This window comes from Engystomops pustulosus, chromosome 6 (genome assembly GCF_040894005.1).
Source record: "Engystomops pustulosus chromosome 6, aEngPut4.maternal, whole genome shotgun sequence".
In the NCBI taxonomy this organism is placed as follows: domain Eukaryota; kingdom Metazoa; phylum Chordata; class Amphibia; order Anura; family Leptodactylidae; genus Engystomops; species Engystomops pustulosus.
Window position 1 is genome coordinate 111,771,057 of NC_092416.1, and position 21,760 is coordinate 111,792,816.

Genomic DNA, 21,760 nt, shown 5'->3' on the forward strand with positions numbered 1-21,760 from the left:
CTGATGCCCCAGAGGTGTCCTCAGTAGACCTTTTCTTTTCAGCCTTGGGGTCTTTATATGAGGAGCCAGATAAAACCAGTTTTGCTGAGGCTCAGTTGACTGCCTTACGTCAGGGTAAACGTGCTGCAGAGGATTATTGCTCTGAGTTCAGGAGGTGGTACATTCCAAGTGGTTGGAATGATAGAGCCTTAACATACCAATTTAGATTGGGTCTGTCTGATGCTATTAAAAATCTGTTAGTGGGACATCCTGAGCCGAAGACATTAGAACAGGCCATGACTCTAGCAGTCAGAGTAGACAGACGTCATAGAGAGCGTAAGCATGAACGTGAGTCTGTTTTTCCTCATCCTTCTTCTCTACCTTCTTCCACTGTCCTACCTGCTGTATCTAAAGAGCCCCTAGAAAATACTATAGAGCCCATGCCAATAGAAGTGGAAGAGCCCATTCAGGTGGAAGTCATGTCACCTCAGCTACGCAGAGATCTACGTAAGAGGAATGTCCTGTGCTTCTACTGTGGGAACTCCGGTCATTTCATTGAGTCCTGTCCTGTCAGACCTCCGGTGAAGAAGCATCAGCATCTAAGTGATAACCGAGGAAGTCACTTAGGTGCCCAGGTATTTCAGAAACCTCAGATGAGGTCTCCTGTTATTGGTTCCTTGACTGAGGATAAGGTATCTGGCAAGGCTATTGTTGACTCTGGGTCTGAACACCACAAGTCCATTAACCTTGAGTTATGTGGTATACAAAACCCTGAACCTGTGTCTGTTTTGCCTCCTAAGGTTGATGTGTCTGCTAGTGAGCCAGATTTATTTACTGTCATCTGTGATAATCAACATCTGGCTCCTGATAACACCCCTACACACCGCCCCCCTTTCCCGGGTTTGCAAGAAGGAGAAGGATGCAGGATGAAGATGGCAATGAGAAGAGAACTTACAGGGTAAGTGGCTGTATACATGGGAATGTATGGCTGGTGTGTATGCTACGTGGGACCGTATGGCTGGTGTGTATGCTACGTGGGACCCTATGGCTGGTGTGTATGCTACGTGGGACCCTATGGCTGGTGTGTATGCTACGTGGGACCCTATGGCTGGTGTGTATGCTACGTGGGACCCTATGGCTGGTGTGTATGCTACGTGGGACCCTATGGCTGGTGTGTATGCTACGTGGGACCCTATGGCTGGTGTGTATGCTACGTGGGACCCTATGGCTGGTGTGTATGCTACGTGGGACCCTATGGCTGGTGTGTATGCTACGTGGGACCCTATGGCTGGTGTGTATGCTACGTGGGACCCTATGGCTGGTGTGTATGCTACGTGGGACCCTATGGCTGGTGTGTATGCTACGTGGGACCCTATGGCTGGTGTGTATGCTACGTGGGACCCTATGGCTGGTGTGTATGCTACGTGGGACCCTATGGCTGGTGTGTATGCTACGTGGGACCCTATGGCTGGTGTGTATGCTACGTGGGACCCTATGGCTGGTGTGTATGCTACGTGGGACCCTATGGCTGGTGTGACTGAGGTGTATGTTACATGCGAAACTGGGGCGAGACGGCTGTATGTAGCTGTGTTGTATAGTAGTTTATAATAGTTATATTCTTGTACATAGGGGGCAGTATTATAGTAGTTATAGTCTTGTACATAGGAGGCAGTATTATAGTAGTTATAGTCTTGTACATAGGGGGCAGTATTATAGTAGTTACATTGGAAAGTAGTTGTTTATCGGAGAAGGTATTGCAGTATTAAGTTGTGTTCTCTTAAAAAAAGAAGCTTTGTTCCTGTATAAGGAAGGTAGTATGAATTTCTTTCTCTGTGCTGTACATGTTTATTTAGACCATCTATAAACAGTTTGTAACTCCACACACATCACATGGCCATGCCTACTTGTTTTGACCCCGCCCACAGAATGGGGCCACTTTAACAGTTTTTCCAGGGCCACTTTAAATTCCCAGTCCGCCCCTGCCCCTACAGATGAGCTATTTGTACCTGCCCAACACCGGGTCAAGGTTATGGAGGAATGTCATGGTACTGCACTTGCTGAACATTCTGGAGTCACTGTTACTAGAAATGTGATTTCAGAAAATTATTGGTGGCCTGAATGGTCACATGATGTGGAGGAATTTGTTGCAGCATGTAATTGTACTAAGGCCACGGTTTCCAGAGAATGCCCAGTGGAATCCTCTGCTCATCATTCTGTTCAGTGTAAACCATGGACACATGTATCTATGAAATTTGTGAAAGAATTGCCACCTTCTCAGGGCATGACAGTAATTTGGGTGGTTATTGACCGTGTATCTAAAATGTGTCATTTCTTTCCGCTACAGAAATTGCCTAGCGCCAAGGAATTTGCCACTCTGTTCATTGACAATGTTCTTAAACTGCATGGGGTACCTGAGTCTGTTATTTTTGATCAGGGGGAACCATTTGTATCTGTGAGTTTCTGGAGTGAGTTCTGTAAAAAGTTGGAGATACAATTGTCTGGAACACCATCCTGTCATTCTGAGACTGCTGGGTAATCTGATCAAGACAGTTTATGCGTTGAGCAGTACCTCAGGAATTGACTGCCAGGAAGATTGGGGTACACAGCTAGCTATCGCTGAGTTTGTGTACAATCACCAAGACTCCCCATCTACTGCCAAGTCCCCATTTCTCTGCAGTTATGGCTTTGTTCCCCGTTTCTCTTGTGTGTCTATGGATTCGTCCAGTAACCCGTATGCAGATGCCATTGTGTCCAGCCTATGTTCTGTTTGGGCACAATCCCGCAAAAATCTGCTAAAGGCCCGAGATCTTAGTTTCATGGGAACGGATGGTGCATCTGTTGTTGAAGGTCCAGTGGCCCCTCATAAAAGGGGGGGTACTGTCAGGACTCGCAAATTGTACTGAATGGATCAGGTTTCAGGCCTTTTGCTGGAAAGCCACACCCAGAGCTGCCTGTGATTGACAGCTGCATTTCTGATCCTGGGAAAGCTGGGTGTGCCTCTGAACTCGTTTTGCCTGCAGCTGCGGTTTGAGTGATGGACGGCTGAGCCAGTCAGTGCTGGAGGCAGTGTCCATTACTGCTTTATATTCTGCTCAGTCCCTTCATTTGGGGCTGGTTATTGCAGTCTATCTGTGTATCTAGTGCTCTTGCTATTGTGTTTCTTGCTATTCTGTGTACTGACTTCTGCTTTGCCTACTGACCATTCAATTTGCTATACGTATCTGTACCTTGCCACCATCTTGGTTTTGACCCGGTTTGTTTGACTTCGCTTGTCTGTTTGTATTTGTTGTTTGTCCCTCAGTATCGTTTATCTCCAGTGTTACCCCACCTTCCTGTCTGTCTAGTGTCGGTTTCTGTTACCAGTGTGAACACTGACCTATACCAGTATCCCGGTTACCTGTCCACTCCACCATCCAGCAGCTGCCAAAGTAGATTTTCCCTGTCATCTTGTAGGGTCACTCAGGGACCATCAGTTAGGTTCCTGATAGTGGGTTCGCCCTTACCAGGGCGGTTTATCTGCTTTAGGCAGGGCCTTAGCCTGCAGGGAGGTCGCAGGGTGAGTTCGGCACCATCTACCTAGTCTGACAGCTAGCGCCAAGCCTGGTTGTGGTTGCGCGATTGCTGACAGGGTATCTGGGGAAGAGCACCAGGAAGCTCAAGGTAATCCATTTCTTCCATTCGGGTCACAGGGAACATAGGCAGATGAATGGGGCAAGGTGGCATTCATTATCAGTCATCTGTCCTGATGACACACAACTATGGAGATAGTGGAGCTGACCTGCCAGGTAATACAGAATGTTGTCTCTGCCTGTGCTTTAGGTTATCACAAAGTGGACAGACAGAGCTTCGCACGGCCGCTCCCCCAAATAAAAGAGGAGAACAAAGAGTCCAGCTGAGCGAAAAAAAACATCTGGTATATAATAGTTTCGACAGTGAAATCATTTTAAGTAAATGTATGCGTCCGGCTACAAATACCGGCAGGAGCTTCCAAGTATTTACCTTATAATAATAATAATAATAATAATTAATAACAATTCTTTTATATAGCACACACAGATTATGCAGCGCTGTACAACATCGGCCTTGACCTTATCTTTGAGAGAGGTCACCAAAGGGGCAATATTAAGTGAGAAGAAGAAAGAAATATCCCATACGATATGTACCCCCACGTATTGAAATCCTTCCACTATTTGTAGGCCACAGAATTCTGAGCCCTACCCACAGGCCACCCTACGCATCAGAAACAACTTATCCCAATTAATGAGGAGGTCAGAGAAGTCCCCAAACCTATTTATAATTGAAATGGCATTTGGAAGGGTGGCAGCAGGGTTAGCCATGCATAGCGCTACATCATCGTCATACAGACTGATTCTATTTTCTTGTGCTCCCCCTTGAAGAGCGGCATCCAGGCGAATCCGGATGGCTAGGGGCTCCATTGTCATTTCGAACAGGAGCGATGAAAGGGGGCACCCCTGCCTGATACCTCTGTGAAGACAAAAGGAGGGGGAAAGCAAACCATGCACCAGCACCTTGACAGTAGGGGAACTTTACAGTATAGACTCTGTAACGGGATTAGCTCTGGGATCACCGTCTTCTGGGATAGCCGAGCACTTTTTGGCACATCACAGTCACAGTGCACTCCAGACAAGTTGGGTGCAACTGGCCGCAACCAATTTTATTAACTTCTCTCATGCAGGAACAATGGCGCAACAAAAACAATACATAAATAAAATCCTAGGCCGTCAACTATACAATACAGTAGTTTCCTCACTACCAAAAAACTGTACCTACTGTACAGCTTCCCAACCACAGCATAAAGCAATTGACAACTCACATATAAGGTTTTCCCAGGAGCAGAGAGAAAGAGAGACTCCTCTTTTGCAGCTTCTGACTAATAAAGCAACATCTCGGAGCTGCTGGTGATTAGCCCCAATCACCTCAATCACCTGGAGTGGATGAGGTGATTGCAGGGACCAAGACCAACACTTCAAACTGCAGCAGCCATGTCCTTCAGACCAGGTTTTAGCTTCCTAGAAAGTGTAGGACAGAAACCTAGGGGAAACATACACCCCATTTAACACTTTTCCCCTGGTCCTGTCACAACACCCACTTGAAGAACTTAGGCCAGAACCCAAATCTTTCCAATACTGCCAACAAGTAATCTACTGAATCGAATGCCTTGGCTGCATCGAGCAGAGTGTCCAGTCCCACCACCCCACCTGGGAAATAACCTGGGCCAGTCGAATATTATCAGGCACCTGCCAGGAATAAACCCTGTTTGGTCTGAATGTATCATTTCCATAACGTCCCCCATGACGGCCCACTAGGAGGATGACCCTTGACCTCTGTAGGGACAGGAAGCAGAGAGGTTAAAAGCCTCCCCCCCCACATCCTCCCGCCAGTGTCTTCCTGTCCCTACAGGGGTCAGGTCAAGAGAGGGTCTCTCTCCTCCTAAGAGGGGGGGGGGGACGTTTTAAAAAAAAAAAAAAAAAAAAAGGAGAAGGAATCTCCATACTCACCTGTATTACCTGGGGTTACGCCGACTGCGGTCCAAGTTCCCCTCCGGACAGGTCCTCGGTTGGCCCGGCGCTGCGGGCTCTCCCTGGACAGGAACATCGTCCGGATGGCGTCTTCTCCGGCGGGCTGGTCCGCCAGACTCTCGCGCGGACGCGGGAACTACGTTTCCCAGAAATCCTCCTGACCGATGACGACTTCCGGTCGCGACCGGAAGTGACCGCGGCGCTAGCGCGGGACACGGAGGCGGCCACCGGCAGGGGGATGGGCTCCCCATGAAGGTATTTAAAACCTCAAAAGCGGGTAGTCAGTTGGTCTGAGGTCTATGACTTGGGTTTCTTGGCTGGCCGTCCCAGACATCATAATGGCTGATGAGGCAGACTTGGGCCTACTCCACCCCCCGGTGCACGTGAGTGGTGCTGTGTGGCAAGATATACAATTGTTATGTTTGTGATCACCAAGTCATTGGGAAGGGAAGTCTGAAAAGACTAGAGAGAAACCGGAAAAAAGCAGGATTCCTTTTAAAAAATGTAGTATGTGCTTTCGTACCCTACTTGAAGGCTATAAGAAACCGATCTGCAAAACCTGCATTGATGATTTCATGCGGGAGGAGAAAATGTCATTTATGGACGAACTTAAGACCTTTATAGAAGAGAAAGTGGGTTCTTCGGTGGCGGCGGCAACTCAGGGAGCCCCCCCACGTAAGAAAGCTCGGATTGTATCGGCTTCCTCATCAGAGGAAGAAGAAGGGTGCATTTCAGACTCTCCTTCCTGCTCTCTGGCTGGAGACCAGGAACATCAGGATCGTGAGCAGGCAACAAGCTCCCGCTACTTATTCCAGAATGAAGATCTGGACGACCTTCTGAAAGCTATGCGGGATACATTGAACCTTGAAGATGAGGAACCCCCTCTTTCTCGTGAAGACGAATTGTTTGGGGGACTCAAAGCCAGGAAACATCGAGTTTTTCCCCTTAACGATACCCTTAGGGGATTAATTAGTCAGGAATGGAAAGACCCTGAGAGGAAAATCGCGGTCTCAAAGAATTTCAGGAAGCGCTTAGTCTTCGACCCAGAAGAATCAAAAGATTGGGACTCATTCCCCAAGGTTGATGTACAGGTATCCAAGGTCTCAAGGAAGATGGACCTGCCTTTTGAAGATTCGGCTCAGTTAAGAGACCCGATGGACAGAAAATCTGAAGCCCTTTTAAAGAAAGCATAGGAAACTTCCATGCTAAGCCTTAAATCAAACTTAGGAGCCACCTCGGTGGCGAGAACATTATATTTATGGCTGGGGAAATTAGAGTCCCATATCCGGGAGGGTACTCCCAGAGAAGCCTTACTGGAAAGCATACCGTTATTAAGATCAGCTACTGCCTTTCTTGCTGACGCATCTGCAGAAGGAATAAGGTTCGCTGCAAAAGAAGGAGCTCTTACCAATGCCACCAGGAGGGCCCTATGGCTGAAGCAGTGGAGCAGGGATCTAAATCCAAGTTGTGCAGCATTCCTTTTTCCGGGGACTTTGTGTTCGGACCCGAATTGGACGCTATACTAGAAAAAGCGTCTGACAGGAAAAGGGGATTTCCAGAGTCCAAAACAATACCCAAGAAGTCTTCCTTTCGTCCTTTTAGGAACACCAGAGAGACTTACCGTGGCAAAGGTAAGCAAGGACGATGGAGTTATCCCAAAGGAGGAAGGGGAAGGGGTTTCCTTTTCTCTAACCCCCCAGAGGGTCCAGGAAACAAGAAACAATGACGCCAAAGTGGGGGGGGGCGTCTCCTGGGATTCCTATCCCAGTGGACGAAGATCACCTCGAATCCCTGGGTACTGACCATCTTGGAATCGGGCTACAGGATAGAATTCTCATCACCCCCCCCCCCTTCTCCAAGGTTCATCGCCCCTTTACCATCTCTCTCTCACTCTACACATTCCTTCATTTGACAGGAAGTATTTCATCTAATCCACATGGGAGTGGTGGTGCCGGTTCCTCGAGAACAAGAAAAATTGGGATTCTACTCCCCGTTGTTCCTTGTCAAAAAACCAGATGGATCAAATCGCCTAATCATCAACTTAAAAGAGCTAAACCGCTTCATCGTTTACAGAAGATTTCGCATGGAGTCGGTAAGAACAGCTACCCAACTTATTCACACAGACTCCTATATGTGCACATTAGATCAAAAAAATGCATACTATCATGTACCTATTCACCCCTCATCTCAGAGATTCCTAAGATTCTTGGTTCTCTCTCCCGAGGGCTCTGTCTTACACTTTCAGTTCCGTGCACTTCCATTCGGTATCTCATCGGCTCCAAGGGTCTTTACCAAGATCATGGTGGAGGTGGTAGCCTTTTTAAGACTACAAGATATATCAATCATCCCTTACCTAGACGACTTGCTAATTATAGGGAAAGACAAACAAAACCTAATTTTGGCAAGAGAGTCTTCCCTAAGAATCTTAACAGAGTTGGGATGGTTAATCAACCTGAAAAAATCAAGTTTAGTACCTTCCACTCGAAAGACCTTTCTAGGGATCATTCTAGACTCAACTCACCAAATGTCTTTTCTTCCTCAGGAGAAAGTATCCAACATAAAGCATCAGATTCACTCATTCAGACGGAAGGACTCTATACCAGTCAGGCAGGCGATGAAGATCCTGGGGCTCCTCACAGCATGCCTACCTGCGGTCGCATGGAGTCAGAGCCATACTCGGATCCTTCAGAATTGGATTTTAACTTTCTGGAACAGGAAGTCTTCAGGACTAGACAAGAAGATCCGGATTCCTTCCTTCGTAAAGAGGGACCTGCTGTGGTGGACGGAATCAAGGAACCTAGAGAAAGGAGTATGTTGGCACCACCTCCCAAGCATCACTATAGTGACAGATGCAAGCAGCTCAGGCTGGGGAGCAATCCTCCCTTCCCACTACGAGCAAGGGTCCTGGACTCTAGCCCAAGCAAGAAACAGCTCAAATTACAGGGAGTTAAGAGCGGTTTGGGAAGCGCTAAGATCAAACGCAGCCTATCTGAGGAATCATCATATCCACATTCTCTCGGACAACATCTCGACAGTGTCCTATTTAAGGAGACAAGGTCCCCAGTATTATCGAAGCTGGCTCGTACCATCTTCCAGTGGGCAGAAGAAAACATCCTTTCCATTTCAGCCACTCATCTGAAGGGAACCCTAAACAGAGAAGCGGATTATCTCAGCAGGAGAGAAATCCTACCGAACGAATGGTGTCTCAACCAAGAGATCTTCCTACATTTAACCAGCATCTGGGGAATGCCCCAAATAGACCTATTTGCCACGAGGGAGAATACAAAATGCCAGCAATACTTTTCTCTGGAGGCAGGCGAGTCAGGGATCACATGGACGCGTTCAGCCATCGTTGGAACGGAAGTCTCATGTATGCCTTTCCCCCAATTCCCCTAATTGCGAGAGTACTCAGGAAAATCTTGCTCGACGGGACAAGGGTGATCTTGATCTGCCCAGACTGGCCAAAAAGAAGCTGGTACCCACTGTTGAGGTCCCTATCTGTCCAGCAACCTCTTATGCTACCGATTCGGAAGGACCTTCTGTACCAAGGTCCGATTTTCCATCCCGATCCAGGAATGGCGGCTTGGATCCTGAGTTCGAGTTCCTAAGGTCCCAAGGTCTCTCTCGGGCCGTAATAACTACTTTGAAGGCAAGTAGAAAAAAGGTTACTTTCGCCATATATCATAAAATATGGAAAAAGTTTGTGACCTTTTGTGGGGCTAATCCCCCCTCCCAGACTAACCCAAATATTTTACAGGTATTAGACTTCCTGCAAAAAGGACTAGAAATTGGTCTTTCCACTAGCACCCTGAAAGTCCAAATTTCGGCTCTGAGTGCATTCTTCGACCATCCCCTGGCGGACCACAGGTGGGTCAAAAGATTTATTGCAGCCGCAAATAGAATTAGGCCTCAGATTCTGAAGCGGGTTCCCTCCTGGGATCTCTCCCTGGTTCTGGATGCTCTCTCCAGACCTCCTTTTGAGCCTTTAAAGGACGCTAGTATAAAAAACTTAACTTTAAAGACTTCTCTATTAATAGCTGTGACTTCAGCTAGAAGGCTGGGGGAACTCCAAGCCATTTCTATTAGAGAACCCTATATGTGCATTCTCCCTGACAGGATAACTCTGACTCTGGATCCAAGCTTTGTTCCCAAAGTGGCGTCTGGTTTTCACAAGAATCAGGAAATAATTCTTCCATCATTCTTCGGGAATCCTTCTTCAAGCAAGGAAGTAGCGTGGCATTCCCTGGACGTAAGGCGCTCGGTCTTAGAGTACTTAAAAGCCACAAAATCCTGGCGCAAAGATCACAATCTCTTTGTTCAGTTTCAGGGGAAGAACAAAGGGGTAAAGGCATCCAAGACCACGATCGCCAGATGGTTAAAGACTGCCATAGCCTCTTGTTATACAGAGCAAGGGAAAGAAGTTCCTCCTAACCTTAAAGCCCATTCCACCAGAGCCATATCTGCCTCCTGGGCAGAAAAGAGGGGCGCTTCTCTTGAACAAATCTGCAGAGCTGCCACCTGGACTTCTTCATCCACCTTTGCTAAACATTATCGGCTGGACTTACCCAACTCACAGGATCTCGCCTTCGGTCAGAAGGTTCTCCAGGCTGTGGTCCCACCCTGATTCTACTAATTTTGTAGATCTCCTAGTGGGCCGTCATGGGGGACGTTATGGAAATTGTGAATTAGACTCACCGGTAATTCGGTTTCCATCTAGTCCTCCATGACGGCCTATATATTTTCCCTCCCATGATTTTCTTTCACTTTGTTGTAAAATTCTGTATGTGATTCAAACAGGCAGAATAAAAATATGTTGTATCTTCCACCGGTGTAGTTATTTGGTAGACACTGGCGGGAGGATGTGGGGGGGGGAGGCTTTTAACCTCTCTGCTTCCTGTCCCTACAGAGGTCAAGGGTCATCCTCCTAGTGGGCCGTCATGGAGGACTAGATGGAAACCGAATTACCGGTGAGTCTAATTCACAATTTCCATTATTACTCTACTTAAGCAGTTGGCCAGGATCTTAGTTAATACTTTATAATCATTATTAAGGAGCGAGATGGACCTGTAGCAGCCACACTCCTTTGGAGCCTTTCCTGGTTTCAATAAGACCACAATAGTTGCATCGTTGAGGGTGGAGGGAGGCAACCCTTATCACAAACCGCCCGATACATGGTCAGTAGGTGGAGAGTAAGAGATGTTATGCAGACCTCTAAAGGGAGACCATCAGGGCCTGACACCTTATCCTTGGATATAGACTGAAGAGTTTCAGTGATCTTTTTGGTTATGGGGGCTCTAATAATTGTCTTCTATCACACGTATTGCCTCCATTTAGTGGAGTCAGCGGAGTCCAAGTTCCTCGTAATGCGTGGCGGAAATACTTGGCGCGCTATACTGGCAAAGTCCTTTGTCATGTGCGCTAAGAGTTGGCAAATTCTGAGCCTAATACTTGTGTCATGCGCAATCTAGACAGTCGGTACTAGCTATTGGCGAAGTCCTCAATCATGCGCATTGCCTCCGCCCAGTGAAGTTTTCGGAGTCTAAGCTCCCCGTCATGCGCAGTAGACTTTTTCGTCAGGCAATATTGACAAAGTCCTCTGTCATGCACGCTGAGTTAGTACCAATTTGTTCGAAGACAACTGACTTGTGCAGGCTGGCTGTGATCCCAATGATAACCTCAAGATTGAGCCTCCTTCCATGTAATTGGATGCTGGGATCGGGCCGTTATTACCACGAGTGGAAATCTTTAAAGGGCACCGTCCTGTTTGGTGTGCCGCATTATAGCCTTGATACCCCTGAGGAGGCCACAATATGTGGCGAAACATGTCGTGTGGACAAGCAGCTTTATTAGGGAATAAGATAGTTTGTCTGTAATATAGTTAGTCAATGTTGGATGAACAGATTTCTAGCCTCATTTCTGTAGTATACCACCAACGAAGGTGGACCCGACCTCTCTTCTGGGTAAGTTTCCAGGAAGGCCTGCGTGTGACCTATATCCAGGATTCCTGGAATCCCAGATTTGACTGTTATCTTCTCCCCCTCCTGGACTTTTTGTCAGTCCTCATTAATCCCCCTGATGATTCGCCGTGAACGGTGATGAAACGCGTAGGGTAGGGAGGAACGGGGAGCACACTTTTTTGGCTATACCTTTAGGGCATAACAGTACACCAGTCTAGGGACGACTTGGGTACTGTCCTTGTCAGGACGGGAGCAATTGGGGCAATAGGGACAACTAAGCATATAAGGAGAGAAACTATTCCCCCCTTAGGTCTCTCAAGGATACCCATCCTGCAGCCCGATACTCCACCTGGTAAGAGTGCCCGATTTTTGTTTATTTACTGCATTTAGTGTTTGTTTTTTAAAGTGACTAAGTAAAAGTTAAATTTTAAATGACCAAGTCCGATGCTTGTATATACATGTTACTGTGATCCGGACAGAATTATTGCATAGTGGCAGAGGGATTTGGCTATTTTGTGACAATTTTGTATTCACTAAACCCAGTCACAGATTGGTCAGAAACTCTATTGTTCTTGCCTCTAATAATTGAGTACTCTTGGGGGAGAGGCCGGGAAAAGTAAGTTGTATGGGAGAATCTAGACGTATAAAGCTCGCTATAAAAGGCAGCAAACTCTGAGAGAACATCATCCGAGGAAAATACTGTTATGCCTGCTGTGGATTTAATGTATAATACCAGGGGAGTAGCTTTCTTCCTCAATCAAGCCAACAATTTACCTGGTTTATTACCTTCTTCCTAATAGATACAACACTAGACCCCACTGTGGTGGCTTCAGGAGGCCTTCAAAAGGTGAATGGGGCCCGGGAGTCTGTGGAGTGTTGTTGCACCAGGATGTGCCCCGGACCGAGCTCCGGTAATGGGTCCTAGGGAACTCCTGCAGCTGCTGGTGATGGTGTCTGGGGTTTCAGACCCACTTTATGGACAAGAGGGCTACAGATGGTCCGTGGAAGCAGGGGAACTTATCCAGGCCATGTTAAGCTTGTTTGGCAGTTGGCCACGCCCCCACCACAAATATGCCATTTTAGTTCCAGCTATCTCCTACCAGCTTTCCAGCGTGTTGAATCTGCTGCTACTGTTAAGGCAGTTGCCTGCCGTTTGGAGTTGAATAAAGAACTGCAAGTTGATTTGCACAACATACCTCCATGTAATCGCCGGATCAGGCTGCATCACCATCATGGGCTCCTCAACCTCCACATCTAAGGACTCCTACATACACCTCAGGCGTTGCCTCAGGGAGGAACCTATTGCATCAGACTCTCCCTCCTTATTTCTTGCACACACCACCTGCTGGAGACACGCCAGGTTGTAGGCCTGTCCTCCGGTACCAATACCAAGCAAAGTGACAATAGTGTTCCCAAGGCTAACTAAGCCAGCCACTCTGGTATTCTGGGCCCTGGCTGTCTACAGCCACAGAAGAAAGGCTAGGCCTCGGTGAGGTATGTTGCACATCTAACGAAGTGCGATAAATCCTAAAACAATCTTTCATGCATAAACATGGTTTCTCGGGGCACGTGTCACATTGGTAAATGGTTTGCTTCTTTATACCCCTTTTAGAGCACACCCTGCACCTTTTTAGTGTCCTTTCCTTGTTGGCAGTTTGGGGAACTTCTCCTGGAAAGTGCTGCCCTGGTACAATACATGTGGCCTTGTTTCCGGAAGTACTAGCACTCCCCTCTTCCTGGACCCCAAAAATCAAATGCTTGACTACCACCTCTTGAAATTCCAGGAAAGTTCCCCTCTGGCCTGCACAGCGATGTAACACGTAAGCATTATATAGTTCTATCTGCAGGATATGCACACCCAGCTTCTTGTACCACATCCTGACGGAACTGAAGTCTTCCATTGAAATGTACCAGGAACTCATTATCGATAGGTGCTTCTTGAGGGTATACACTTCCATAAATTTCGCACTCAGTCTAATAGGGGCCTGACCTTATATAATCTCTCATATCTGGGATTATTTCTGTGTTGGCACAGTGCATTGTTGGCATAATGCAAAAATTTATGGATAGCTTCAAAGTGCATCCTGCTCATCGCCATGCAGAACATCGGGGTGTGCTACGGTGTGTCTATGTTCCAATAGTCCCTGATTGGGGTCTTTTTTTTAATCAGTCCCATAAGAAGTACTAAGCCCCAATATTTCTCAATCTCTGCTGCACTGACAGGGGTTGACTTGTGGAGTTGTGCGTAAAAATTGGGGTTTTCTGCAGATTGGTCCTGTGATGCCATAGGTCGGGTGTCCGTGAGCCGACTCGGGACCACCTGGCGATGTGACAAATGCAGGAAGCGCTCGTGTCCAATATATCGGACCCTTAGTACTAAGTCAATGCGCTCAGCATCTAATATATCAGACATGGAGCATGTAAAAGGTTCCCTATACAAAACTAATAAAGTACAAAAAAACACTAAATCACAAAAAAAACCACGTATTTGGTATCGCTGTGCCCATAACAATCTGTACAATAAATCAAAATTGGATCATGATTGGTTTACAGGTGAATTCTGTAAAAAAGAAAAATTTGCCAAAAATGTACATATTTTATGAAATCGCTTTACAAAAAATGTTCCAAAAAGTGATAATAAAAAGTTAAAAGCACCAAAATGGTACCACTGAAAAGAAAAACTTGTTACACAAAAAATAAGCCCACAACCAGCTCCGTCAACCAATAAGTACTAAAGTTATGTTGCTGCAAATATGGCGATACTAAAACAAATGCATTTTTTTCTATTCTAGTTTTTCTTCAATAAAATTGGACAAATATAAATAAAACTATATAAATGAGATATTACCCTAATTGTAGTGATCCGTAGAATAAGGATAATATATTATTTTTATGCTATGGTCAATGCTAAAATGCTAAAATCTGAAACAAGACTTTTATGATTTTCCTCCACACGTAAAAGAGTTAATAAAATTACATCAATAAGCTAAAGACCCACTAAAATGGAGTTTTTCTTACAGCGCAACTCGTCTCGCAAAAAATAAACCCTTATTTTTCCAATTTGCCAAAAAAATAAATAAACATTATCTAGCCTATAAATCCCTTTCCGATGCGCTATGATGGTGCCATTTAGATTCCGGTCCCAGGTGTCGGTGTTGAGATGTGGGGTCTTCTGGCCGTTAAAAAAAAAAATAAGTCTTTACTCAGGCTTCAGGTCCAAAGAAAAGGCTTGCATTTATTTGCACAAAAATAAAATGTACAGAACAAAAATGCAGATAATTCAGGGGATAGATTGCAGCTACCTTGGAACAAGCAGCTCCCCTGTGGTCAGATCAGACACTCTGACCTAAAAACAATCCATGTACACACAGGTGTCATTAAATACCCAACTATTTCCCTTGAGTTTTAAAGGGATAGACCCCTGGGTTGCACCTTTAACAACAAACATCACACAAAGATATATTTCTTACTTAATAAACACAATGCCACAATACAATATAATACACAATATAAAAATAATGGGGAGTTTACAATATACACAAAGTAACCAAAGTTAGAAATGCAAACATAAACCACATGGCTTCAGCTCAGCATCACCTGGCAGTAATCAGGTGCAGCTATATAACCCCAGCTCACCCTCTGCTCAGGTTTTGCACACACAGGTAAGATCAGGTAATGCTGAGTGGTGACTGTTGAACTGGTTTGTCTGGTGAAACAATAGTGGACAGAGACAAAGGTTTGCTGGCCAGCAGGAGGAGAAAAAGAAGAAAAGTTACAAACACACAGACAGACAAACAGTTCACCATTCACCCCTCAACATACCTCCCTGCTTAAGTGGAAGCTTGCCCTTCCACAAAGTAGTTCTCTTGGACTTGGGTACCAAATCGGGATAAGTGATCGGCATTCTTATGCTGACTCCCTGGTTTGTACTGTACCAAGAACCGGTAAGGCTGTAAGCCCAAGTACCAACGCGTTAGACGAGCATTGTTACCCTTCATTGTATTCAACCAAAATAAAGGATGATGGTCAGAAATTAACACAAATTCTTTACCCAATAGATAATAACGTAGACTTTCTATGGCCCATTTTATGGCTAAACATTCCTTTTCTATTGTAGAATAGTTTAGTTCTCTGGGGAACAGTTTTCTGCTAATATACAGAATTGGATGTTCTTCTCCATCCTGCATTTGGCAGAGAACAGCCCCGATACCCCTTTCTGAGGCATCAACCTGGACTTGAAATGGCAGAGTAAAATTCGGGTTATTTAATACAGGTGCACTACACAATTTCTCTTTTAAAGTATTAAATGCTTTTTCACACTCAGGTGTCCATTCCACAAGGTTCTTTTTTGTTTTCTTTGTAAGATCACTTAAAGGGGCGGCTAAATCAGAAAAATTTGGAATAAATCGGCGGTAATAGCCAGCCAGCCCTAAAAATGACCTCACTTCCTTCTTTGTTTTTGGAGTTGGGGCATCCTTTACAGCCGTGACTTTTGAAATTTCTGGTTTAATTTTCCCACCACCTACAATGTATCCAAGATAAGAGGTTTCTTTCTGAGCTATGGTACATTTTGTTGGATTGATTGTAAGTCCAGCTTTAGCCAAGGCTGAGATGACATTTTCCAGATGCAAAAGATGAGACTTCCAATCAGAACTAAAGACAATTACATCATCAAGGTAAGAGGCACAGTATGAGGAGTGTGGTCTGATTACTGTATCCATTAGCCTTTGGAATGTAGCAGGGGCATTATGGAGGCCAAATGGCATACAGGTAAACTGAAACAAGCCCTGTGGGGTGGCAAAAGCGGTTTTTTCACGGGAATTACCTTCAAGTGGTATCTGCCAATAGCCCTTAGTCAGATCAAATGTAGATATATACTGGGCTTTTCCCAAGCTACTTATTAGGTCATCAATATGGGGCATAGGGTAGCTGTCAAATTTTGAGATCTGATTGAGTTTTCTAAAATCAATACAGAATCTAATGTCCCCATTTTTCTTGGGTACAACAACAATGGGGGAGCACCAAGGACTGCAGGATGGTTCAATGACCCCTAATTTTAGCATGTTTTGAACTTCCATGTCCATCACAGGCTTCAGTTTTTCAGGCACCCTGTAGGGTTTCTGACGTATTGGTTTGGCATCACCAGTGTCAATCACATGTTGGACTAACTTGGTGTGACCTGGTGTAGAGACAAAGGTGTGTTCATGCTTCTGCAACAAATGGTCTAAGTCTTTATTCTGGTCATCAGAAAGTTCACTTCCCCTCTGAATATCAGAGACATGAGAACTAACGGGAATAAGCCTGATCAAGAAGATTTGGATGACATTCTGAAAGAATTGTACAGGCCACATTTGGTCTATCAACCCATTTTTTAAGTAGATTGGCATGGAAGATTTTCTTTTCCTGAACCCTGCCAGGCATGAAAATCTCATAATCTACTGGACCAGTTTGACGCAAGACATCAAAGGGTCCCTGCCACCTTGCTAGCAATTTGTTATCAGATGTTGGCAGTAACAGTAGAACCTTATCCCCGGGTATTAAACATTTATCTTTGGCATTTTTATCATACCATTGTTTCATGTGGGACTGTGCATCTGTAACATTGACCTTCACAAACTCTGCTAACTCGGCAAGTTTGTCCCTCATTGAGATGACATACTCCACTAAGGTTTTTTGGTCTGGGCTAGGGTTTTCCCAGTGTTCTTTGATCACATCCAGTGGTCCCCTTGGTCTTCTACCATAGAGTAACTCAAAGGGAGAAAAACCAGTGGATGCCTGTGGAACCTCTCTATAGGCAAACAAAACATATGGGAGCAACTGATCCCATTGTTTTGGATATTGTTCCACAAACTTGCAAAGCATTCTTTTAAGCGTCTGGTTGAAGCGCTCCACCAAGCCATCTGTTTGTGGATGATAGGGAGCAGTTCTTACTGCCTGGATTCCTAAAAGCTGATGGATTTGCTTCATTAAGTTGGACTGAAAATTTGAACCTTGGTCTGTTAGAATTATGTGAGGAATACCCATCTGACTGAAAAACTTCATCAGTTCCTCTGCAATTCTTTTTGTGGTGATAGTTCTTAAGGGAATAGCCTCTGGATAGCGGGTCATGTAATCACTTATAACTAAAATATATTGGTTACCTTTTTTACTTTTTTCAAGAGGACCAACTATATCCAGAGCTATTCTTTCAAAGGGAGTATCAACCACAGGTACAGGGATTAGCTTACATTTTTTGTTACCTGGGGAAACATACTGACATTCAGGACAAGAGTCACAAAAACTGGCAACATCTGCATGTACTTTAGGCCAAAAGAATCGAGTTAGTATCCTTGACAGTGTTTTATTCCTACCCAGGTGTCCAGATAGTGGTATACTATGAGCTACTTTCAGAATTGACTCCCTGTATTCAGAGGGAACCACAAGTTGCCATACTTTTTCTTTTGTCTTTGGATGCTCACAAACCCTATACAAGAGGTCATTTTTTAAAGTGTACATAGGAAACTGTTTGGGTTCCCCTTCATTTTTAACCTGAGAAAATGCTGAAGCAAGGGTGCCATCTTGTTTTTGTTTAACTGACATATTTTCCGACTTTAGGGATCCTTTTTCTAAGAGAGGATGCGCAGACCGCCATTTCGCACGAGAAAGGCGCATTTCTCTCCTAGAAAGGTGACCTTTGCCACTACCATGGAAAACATCATCGTGCAATGGAAATATGTCACCCAGAGATTCTGCATCAGACACCTTTTTAACTTGAGACCTTGTGGTCACAGCAGAAGTTACACTGTCACTTTTAATCATGCTACAAAAACCAGGTAGGTCTTGTCCCAAAACCACAGGATATGGCAATTTTGGGACAATTCCCATTTCTAAAGACACTTCTACATCAGCTATTTGTATAGGTATCAAAGTTTTAGGGTACATCTTTTTATCACCATGCACACAAGTTAGGAACAAATGACCTGTAGTATTGGCAGAGTCCACCAAGTCTGATCTTATCAGAGACTGCTGGCTCCCAGTATCAATCAGGGCAGTCACAGTCTGGGAGTTAACAGTAACAGGTTGTAAATAGTCTCTCACATGTCCAACACAATTTGCTGCAGACCCTTTAACTTTTTTGCTAGCTATATTGGTACAGTCTTTAGCATAATGTCCAGCTTTACCACAGGCAAAGCAAGTAAGGTCTTTATGCGGACCTTTAGATTTTACAGTCTCATGTTTTGGCTTATCAGTGATAGTATTGAAAGAAGGTCTTACCACACTTGACTTCTGGACCAGTCCTTTCCTTGCAAGCAGATAATTTTCAGCGAGTGTCACAGCTTGCTCACCACTATCAGGCTGATGTTCCTTTACCCATATTCGCATTGGTGTAGGAAGAACCTCCAGAAACTGTTCAAGGATGATGGTCTCCAACACTTGCTGGACAGTATTGCCCTCTGGGGGAATCCATTTGGAACATAGTTCACTCAGCTGGGTGTAGGCCTCTCTAGGTCCATCTTTATCTTGGTAACTGTAGGTCCGGAATTTTTGGCGAAATGTTTCTGTATGTATGTTGTATCGTCTTAAAATTGCAGTTTTGACTTTTTTATAATTTTCAGCGTCATCAGTCCTCATCTGGCTATATGCCTGCTGTGCTTTGCTGGTGAGGAATGGCACTAAATGAAGGACCCATTGATCTTCAGGCCACTTGTTTGCTTGAGCCACTCTTTCAAATACTTTTAGATATGACTCTATATCATCAGTCTCTGTTAGCTTGGTCAGCTTTAATTTTGTGGCAGGAGAAAGATTTTGCTGCATGGCTTGTAGTGCCTGGATAAACTGTTCATCTCTCCTTGCTCTTTCCACCTCTTGTTGCTTGATGTCAATTCTGCGTTGCTCCTCCTCCTTGTCCCGCCTCCATTGCTCTTTTTCACGGTAGAATTTTTCCTCCTCTTTTCTACGTTGATCACTTAACTCTTGGCGCTGGACCAACCATACAAGGAGTTCCTCCATGCTTTTTGGAGCAGTTGCACTCACTGGTGGATCAGTACCAGCTGCAGCGCCCTCCTCTGGAATCACAGGTTTGCATACCTCTGGCTGGGTGCTCTCCATCTCCAACACAGGAGCTGCTTTTGCCTTTTGGCGAGATCCTTCTGCCAGTTTGGGACGTGCAGATGCTTTAGTGCGCTGCGGTGGTCTAGCAGACTGCGTCGTTATAAACCTCCTGGTACGTCCTGCCATCAGCTGAGTAGTAAACTGTACTTAGTCCAGTACAAACAGCCATCCCACTGCTGCCACCATATGTTGAGATGTGGGGTCTTCTGGCCGTTAAAAAAAATAATAAGTCTTTACTCAGGCTTCAGGTCCAAAGAAAAGGCTTGCATTTATTTGCACAAAAATAAAATGTACAGAACAAAAATGCAGATAATTCAGGGGATAGATTGCAGCTACCTTGGAACAAGCAGCTCCCCTGTGGTCAGATCAGACACTCTGACCTAAAAACAATCCATGTACACACAGGTGTCATTAAATACCCAACTATTTCCCTTGAGTTTTAAAGGGATAGACCCCTGGGTTGCACCTTTAACAACAAACATCACACAAAGATATATTTCTTACTTAATAAACACAATGCCACAATACAATATAATACACAATATAAAAATAATGGGGAGTTTACAATATACACAAAGTAACCAAAGTTAGAAATGCAAACATAAACCACATGGCTTCAGCTCAGCATCACCTGGCAGTAATCAGGTGCAGCTATATAACCCCAGCTCACCCTCTGCTCAGGTTTTGCACACACAGGTAAGATCAGGTAATGCTGAGTGGTGACTGTTGAACTGGTTTGTCTGGTGAAACAATAGTGGACAGAGACAAAGGTTTGCTGGCCAGCAGGAGGAGAAAAAGAAGAAAAGTTACAAACACACAGACAGACAAACAGTTCACCATTCACCCCTCAACAGTCGGCTAGTACCATCTCCCGCCGTGGTCCAGAGCATCCACTCATCTCATGACAGTAAGATCCGGCCATGGATCCCGCTGAAGTTCCGCTTCCCGTTCGGCCCGATCTTCCCACCATTGCGGTCCAGCAATCCTGGCAGATTGCAGCGCAGCGTGAACAGCTGGGACAAGTTACCGCCATGCTGCAACAGATGCTAGCTGCCCAGCAACAGGTTCCTGAGACTGCTCTTGTGGTTTCTGCTACCCCAGTCTGTCTTCCCGACACTGAACCAAGGCTATGGCTGTCTATGCCTGGCAAATATGACGGAGATCCCAAGCAGTGCAGGGGCTTTATAACCCAGTGCTCCCTGTACAGAGAACTTATGCCATCTCAATTCATCTCCGAACGATCCAAGGTGGCATTCTCCTCTTCAGGAAAGCCCTGGCCTGGGCTACTCCTCTTTGGGACAGAGGCGACCGAGTCACGGCTACTCTCACTGCATTTCTGGTGGAGTTCCGGTCCGTATTTAAAGAACCTGCACGGGCCTCCTCGGCTGAGACTGTGCTATTGAGTCTGCGCAAAGGGAACTATTCCGTGGGAGAATATGCTGTCGAGTACCGTACCCTGTCCACGGAACTCTCCTGGAACAAAGCAGCCCTGTCCACAGCTTTCAAAAAGGGACTCTCCTCTCACGTTAAGGACACCCTGGTCACTCGTGATCTGCCGTCTACTCTGAGTGGTCTCATCGCCCTGGCCACCCGGATTGATGTCCGGTTTAGGGAGCATGCCGAAGTGTTAAGCCTCGAGCAACTCCAAGTCCTTCCATGGCGCCTTTCTCGTCTGGCTCCTGCTTTCCAACGACCGCTCCAGCCTCTGGTCGTACCTTCTGCAGAAGAGCCTATTGAGGTGGACAGAGCCAGACTCTCTTCCCAGGAACGTATCAGAAGACGTCAGGGAAACCTCTGCCTTTATTGTGCAAGTCCAGAGCCCTTCATCAAGACTTGTCCAGTCCATCCCCAGCATCCGGGAAACGCCAGCAGCTAGGGTTCTTAGGAGAAGCATCCCTAGGTGTAAGCAAAGCTTCTCCATGCCTGATGATTCCGGTGCTTCTCAGATTTGGCACTGGCACCCAGATCCAGGTCTCTGCTTTCTTGGACTCCGATTCAGCAGGGAACTTCGTGGATGCCGCTCTGGTCTCCCGGCATCACATCCCAGTGGTTTGCCTCGAGAAGCCATTGGTCATCTTCTCTGTCAGTGGCCAAATCCTCTTTGACCCAGTCCAGTTCTTGCAGGTCGGTGTGCTGCAAAAGGAGAGACTGCCTTTTTATGTCCTACCATGGTCCAAGTTCTCCAACCTGTTG

General features: G+C 45.7%; 1 protein-coding gene across 1 annotated transcript in view; it reads left to right on the plus strand.

Moving 5' to 3' along the window:
- Window positions 1-788: 788 nt before the first annotated feature.
- UBE2V1 (ubiquitin conjugating enzyme E2 V1) overlaps window positions 789-21,760 on the plus strand; it is an 85,461-nt gene continuing 64,489 nt past the window's right edge. Inside the window, exon 1 of the mRNA XM_072110613.1 lies at window positions 789-937. The gene's annotated coding sequence lies outside the window, so the exon portion shown is untranslated. The remainder of the gene's footprint in view (window positions 938-21,760) is intronic.